This window comes from Fundulus heteroclitus, chromosome 7 (assembly GCF_011125445.2).
Source record: "Fundulus heteroclitus isolate FHET01 chromosome 7, MU-UCD_Fhet_4.1, whole genome shotgun sequence".
NCBI lineage: Eukaryota > Metazoa > Chordata > Actinopteri > Cyprinodontiformes > Fundulidae > Fundulus > Fundulus heteroclitus.
Genome location: NC_046367.1, coordinates 20,676,852 through 20,684,139, shown reverse-complemented (window position 1 = coordinate 20,684,139; position 7,288 = coordinate 20,676,852).

Genomic DNA, 7,288 nt, shown 5'->3' with positions numbered 1-7,288 from the left:
CTTCTAACCAAAAAGACCCAAAATGTCCCTTTGAACATTTAAACTTGACTCTTTTTTTTTTTTTTTTTTCTTTTTATATATCTCACTAATTTCACAATGTTTATCATGACTAGCTGGGGTTTGTGCATCACTGTCTTTAACTGTTTTTATGTTAATTATTTCCGACAGGCCTCATCTTAATTCATATCGAAGTGGTCCTTTTTCTCTCTACTTTTCCTTTCTATGTTTAGATTTTTAAGATCTTTATAATTCTAATAAGTTAATACTCACCTATCACTTTTTAATCGTGGTTATAAGGCTTTAAAAAAAAAAAAAACGAGTAATAAGTGTCCGATTTAAAGGTTATCATTGCTTTAACGGTCGGAGGCGACTGGGTGGGTCTCTCTGCGTCTCTTCTCTGGAAACACTGAGTTTTACGCGTCGCTGTGGCGCTCACGATGCCTCCAGGCTTTCGTAGGACGAGGGTCCAGCTGTGGATTGTCGACAGAAAGCAGCTCGTGATGTCGTGGGAAGAGGTTTTTGTAGCGAGCGAGCTGCAGGCGGGCGCCTTTGCTTTCTGCAGCTCTTTGCCGTCACTTTTTCTGGCCGTGTGATGTTTGGAGGAGGCCGTGTGGCGGTGGTACCGGCTCGACGGGGGTATTTAATCGTGGGTTTATGTTTTCTTCTTTTTAAATAGTAGTACTGTCGTATATGAACTTGTGCACAGTATCTGTACCAAAAAAAAAAAAAAACTGGATTGAAGAGCTGCAGTCTGCCTGTTTTTGGGAGGAATGAATACGTACTTTAAGATATACCAAAAATATTTGTTAAAATAGTTGCTGTGTGTAGTCAGTGTAGCTTAGTCTAGTCGATATATTTATGAGTACAGAATCTCTCTTCATTGTCAACAGAATATAGAAATGCAATATTTTGATGACCATTTTCCAAAGATAACATTTGTTTTTGTTTTGTTTTTTTTAATTGGCAGCACTACTCGCCAACAAATGAGAGGGATGGGTGTGGTCGTGAGAAATTGGTTTCTTTTTTTTACTTTTTGTTTATTTTCACCACCTGGGTCTTGCCCTGGATTTTTAAACGCATTTTTTTCAGAGCCATTTGAAGGCTCGCTTCCTTTTCTAATCTGTTCTGGTAGCATTTTTGACGTTTTTTCTGAACCGTAGTGGAACGTAGGCATGGACCGGTATGACAGACTCCAGTAAAAATGCCATGTTTTATGCTATTTAGAGAAAAACCTAAAAACAAAAATATGGACCATGATCTAATTGTCTTTTTTTTTATTTTATCTTTTTCTTTTTTTTTTTTTTAGAAACATCTTTTGCCAACCGACTTGTAGCTTGGCTGTCATTTTAAAGTTGACCCCGTCAATAAATTTTACATTTTTTTTTTGGGGAAGCCTGAAATATTTCCAAACAGTTAATGTTTATTTTTTTGTTTTAGTTTTGTAAACGAGAGAAAGGTGTAGATGCCTTCTTTCGGCCAGCTTACCAGCAGTGCACCGCAGCGTTTGGAGGAGCTGCCTCGCTGCTCCAATTAGCTGGAAATAAACTCCTCTAGCGTTTCATTAAAAGGACTTTAAACGTAGGAAGTATTTTAATAGGGGAGAAAAAAAACTTTGCAGTTTTAAAATTGCCACTTTTGAAAACCTTGGTAAACTTTGATACAGACAGCCGGTCCAACGCCTAATGGATTTGTTTCTTTCTTGTTTTGGTTTTGTGCTAATATTCAGCCATAAGACAACAGCTCGAACCAAAGCGGTTTTACTCAGTAGTTGCTGTGCCTGTCGGAGCACACAAGTTGCTGTTCATAAGGTTTCTACTATTTCCCCCCCCCCGCCGCCCCTGCAAGCAGTTTTACCCTCTTCTCCCGATGCCAGATTCTCCCCAGTTTGGTGCTGCTGGGTCCAGATCACAGAAACTTAGCTTTAACAACTTGCTGCTGAATCTCCCGACGGGAAGCGGAGCTGTCGAGAGGCCCGCCTGGTTCCTTTTATAGCTTTATGACTACGTCCTGTGGAAATCAGGGTTTGGCAGTTTTGACCCTCCCGCCAGGAGGCCTCACCTCTGTAAATGCATTAATCCGATGGTAGGAGAGCGTTCGTCGCCTCCCTCTGCGCCCCGCCTTCGTGTCTGTGGACTGGTTTTAAACTCAACAGCTCCCACTGAAAAGTAGCATCGCTCCGTATCCAAACGATGACTTTAATTCCCGCAGTGATTGCGTGGCTGTAAACGGTGACATTTATCCACACCATCCTCCTCGTCCTTGTGTTTTCTTTAAGAATTGTGACTAAATATACCTCAGCAGCACGTCAGCATAGGCTCACCTTTTAGGCATTTCTGGGTGTAGACTGTATAAGTACTGTCTGGCTCTGCCGTTCAGAAGTTATACTCTTCATAGGAACCATAACGTTAAAGGACAACCTACTACTGCTATTTCCTAGTACTACTATTTAAGGGGTGTTTCCAGGTTTAAATGTTTTTTTATTTTTTTTTAATCTTTCTTGCCAAAGTAAAAAGCCTTTTTTCTCTTCCAAGCTTTGTGGATGTCTGGCCCCTTCCAGCCTGCAGGGGGCGCTCAGTCCCACCGCGCCTACCCTCTTTATCATGTTTCACCTGCACCGTGACAAACCGACTGGCACCATAGGATGTTACTGAAATATTTATCTGAGGAAAGACTTAAGAATTAGAGAAGCAACCTTTTCTTAATTCTATACATATAAATATATATATAAACACTTGTAAGATATTCATATTTTATATTTGAACTAGTATGTTATCAAGATTGAATGTAGTGGTTACCATGCTAACTCAAAAGAATAAGTCTCCCCGCAATCTTTTAATGCTTTTTTTTTTTTTTTTTACATTTTGTTTTCTTAACTGACCAAAAATATGAGAGGAAATCTGTGAGGATGCCTCCGCTTTTGACTGGAGGAGCTCGAGACGCTGAAGCATCAGACCTTATTGCTTTATTTTTATTATTATTATTATTATTATTATTGCTAAGATGTTATTGTGGATTTGATTTGCTGTGTTGTCTTTTAACAATCACTTTTCTTTAACTTTATGCCTTTGATTGTTTTGTATAGCGTGAGAGGATAAGATCACTGGCTGTCGTAGTTTGACTGAGTGGATTTAACATTATCATTTATGCCTTACTGTTATGTAGAAGACATGAGCATTGTAGCATTGTGTTGGTGAGTGTGTGTGTGTGTGTGTGTGTGAGAGAGTCCGGTGCATTTCACTGAAACGATGGATATTTGGGGCTTTTTAAAGAGTGAAGTAACGTTGTTTGCTTTGTTTCAGACTGGTTGGGAAAAGCTCTACTAATAGATGCAGCGGCTGTTCTTGTTTTCGGATCGGTTTGGGTTGTCTGCAAACTTTTATGGTGCATTTTTCCCTCATCTTCCAGCTGGTGTAAAGGAGTGTCTTTCTTTCCTTTTTTATCAAAAGGTTTTGTTATAAAGGAGTGCTTACTTAGTTTTTGTTTGAATTTTTTATTTTTTTTTGGACTGAGTTCGTCTACTGATTAAGCCGCAAGCTTTCCAGCAGGCCGCCCGCCGAGCCTGCTTCGGAGGGAAAACCTACAGCCTTGTGGTCGACTTTTTATTCTTACGAGCTGTTTTTTTTTTTTTTTTTTTTCTTGGCTTTTAGTGCTTCACTGTCGGTAGGTGATCTTGGGACTTGGAGGCGCTCGCGTGGTCCAACCAGGCGACTATTTAGAGCCCGATTTATGTGGGTTTGCTGAGGAGGAAGAACAGGTGGACCACCAGTAAGGCAAGACAAACTGTTGTATACCTCATTTCTAACTCAAGACTGAGTGAAACCTGCTTTAATCTACTTAGGAGATAAGAAAATGTTTTTAAAAAGTAAAAAATAAATAAAAAAAAAACTAGTCAGTGGAGAAGCCTGCTCATACCTGTACTGCCACAAGGTGGAGGCAGATGACACCAGTGCTTGTGAATGTCTGCTGGTTTTTCTTCACACGCATCAGAAGTGAAAAACCTCTCCGGTCCTTTGTTGCAACTTTGTTTTTTTTCTTCCTACCCGCCCCATGTTTTAATACTTTTTAAGTTTGACAATCCTGTTTTTGTACTTTTATTTTTTTTTTGGTCCCCCTGACCCGGTACAAGTATGTGCAGGTTTCCTCCGGTCGTGGCCCGCTCTCGGTTTCCTGTGGTACCAACGCTAACCAAAGACTTCTAACTTGATTGTACGCGAGCAACGCCGCCTGTCTCGCCCATCCCCGCCTCACTGCTCAGCATCTAATCCGGGCTGCACCCCCCGGGGGGGGGGGTGCAGCCCGGGGGGGCCTTTTTCCTCCAGAGCCCCGATGCGTTTCCACTATAAGGAGTTTTGCGTTTCCTTTTTCTTAGCGAATGTGCGTCCCCCCCGTCGGTGCAGCGGTTTCAGTGCCTGTGGGCGGGGATCGGAGGGGGGGGGGGCTGAGCGGGCCTCTGTGACGGGCACGAACCAATGTGGCGACAGCTGGGTGATGTTTGTTAATACACACTGAGGGTGGCTCCTGCGCACGCTGTACCTGCTCAGGACTTTGTACGTTCTCCTCCTCTCTCCCTCTTTCTCTCTTTCTCAAGGACTGTGGTGAAAAATGTCTCATCTTCTCCCCCCCCCCCACCCCTCACGATCTGTACACATGTCTCCAGGAATATCGTACACCCTCCCTTCCCTTCAGCATCGTCTCTTCTCTACAGACTCTGTGACACTATGCATCACGGTTCGCCCCCCCGCCCCGGCTCAGACCCTTCTGGCCGTCGGGGGGGCTTCGGTGACACTTTTGTCGAAGGCTTTACTCCAGGCGAGGCCATCCGGGCCTCACAAGCGCTATCCCAAAGCAAAAATCCAAATATTTAAACTTTTTGACAAACGCAGATACCAAAGATCTCTCTGTCTTTCTCTCTCTCTGTCTGTCTCTCTCTCTGTCTGTCTGTCTGTCCTGTGTCTCTGTCGCCCTTCCCGCCCTGCAGCATGTGTATTAAGAGACAAAACCCAGCTCTGGCTTTTAGTCCTTAGCCGCCGTAATTCCAAAGCTTAGATGTATATTTTGGTATATTTCTGAGGAGAAGTAAAAAAAAAACTTGCGTGAAAAAGCATCTGTTTGTTTGTTGTAACCTCTTTTATTTTAATTTTCTGTCACAGCATGGAACTAATTGCAGAGCTGTCTTACTCTTAGTAGGTTAAAGATATCGTATTTTTCTATGTTTTCTGGGTGTGTCATGTGTGCGATGATCAGTTTTCCGGCCCAGGCAACCACGGCTTTCAATAAAAAAATAAGAATAATGTGGGGGAAAAACAAACAAAAAAAAAAAAAAACAGATGCCAACCATTGTACATATTACGTCAGTGTATCTCAAAACCTGCTTCCTGTAAAACATTTCATGTTGGGAGCTTGGGCCGATCTAAAGGAATGTTTTTATTTGTTTTCTTTTCCTCCTTACTCTGTAGTCTATCGCTTTACTTTCCAGGACTCGAATGTAAAGAGTTTTGGTTTTCACATTACAACACTGAGAGGGGGACACTGCTCTGATATTATTACAGAAAAATAATAATAAAAAAAAGAGTAAAAATACGTAAAGGCCTCCAGTGATGGAGGTTTAGAAATGAAAGATTGTGTAGGAGTTTTAAGTATGTGAATCAGGATACATAGTAGATTTTGATGCATTTGTCTGCTGTATTTTTTTGTTTTTGTTTTTATACACATACAAAGATAATCTTTTACTGTAAATGTACAGTTCTTTTTTTTGTTGTAAACATCATTAAAACTGTTTTCCAAGTGTTTTGACATGTGCTTTGTCTTGTTGCATGCAGTGCTTGCTGTTCTGGAGCTCCTGTCTGATTTAAATTTACATCACCCTGTGCTTTCTGTTGTTTTAATTATAACAAATGTAATTTCAGTTTAAGAGCAGGTTAAGGAATGTAAAATCTAAAAGATATACAGTTTAACCCAGATATTACCACACTATCTCCGACCTGACATCAGGCCAAATGTTTTGTGTTTTAAGTCAGTTGGGAATAACAAAAAAAAATGTGTTAGCTGAAGGTGAGAATACTGAAAAGAAAAGGCATTTAGACAATTTTTTTGGTACTTATTTAGTTTGCATACCCTTTAAGTATTTAGACGAATTAGGTTTTTAAACTGTTTTTGGTTATCGTGTTTTTGGAAACTTGACCCCTGCTACGGAGCCCCTGTAGTGACATTGAAGTGGAGGGAAAACTGTCTTGCATGCGCAGATAGAAGTGCACCGGAAACATCTTTGACTGCTATCTTTAACATCAATGAAAAGTATCTAGTGCATATGTGAAAGTATGTGGTGTGCATGACGATTTAAAAAAAAATAAAATAAAAAAAAGTTCCCTCCAATGTCCCTTTAGGGGCTCCGTAGCCTCCCTGCTGACAGAATTGTTGTGACCAAGTCAGGTTTGTCAGGCCGCCTTGCTCACAAGTTTTTTATGGGTTTGAGATCAGCGCTTTGTCATGTTCACTCCAAAATATCATCGATGTATTTAAGCCACTTTGTTGCTAATTTAGCACTATGCTTCGCGTCATTACCCATTTATAAGACAACCCTGACTACCTTGAGATGTAGCTTCAGTTTTTCCGTACGGCTTTCTATCATTAGGCCATATAACTTAGGAAGCATCGCAGTCCCTGCTGATACCCATCCCTCCATTATAGTTCAGATGCTACTCTTCCTGTTTATTCACAATTGCATTTGCGAATGCCTTCTTAAATGTTTTTGTTGTATTTTTCTTTTTGTGTGTGTGAAATAATTGCTTCTTCCTCACTGTGTGGCTTTTTAGTCCATACCGGTGTGTATATATGGCTTATTTAGCTGGATAATTAATCTCTCACCGTCTTCATCCAGCTTCTTTACGAGACCTTTTTCTTTTATTCTAGGGTTGATGCGCACATTTCACACCAAAACACGTCTAATTGTTTCGACCGATTGGGAATGCCTCTTCAGGAATCTTGGAAATATTACCAATCTTGTGGATCCGAAGTTCTCTTTCTGATCACTTATTCATCACTTATTTTGTTAGATTTATTTTCTCCCCCTGATGTAACTCAAAAGAAGTGGTTTGTTTAAAGTGACGCCTTCACATAACCTCAAAATTGTAAATCAACCAAAGCCGTGATGTCATCAGGAGGTTTAAACACAGTGGCATCTGTACGTAAACGTCTGAATTTCAAGAATGTGACTTTAAAATAACTCTTTATATTCTGGTACTTAGTAAATGCAAATAATTTGGAAAATCCCAACTGACCAAAAACAGGA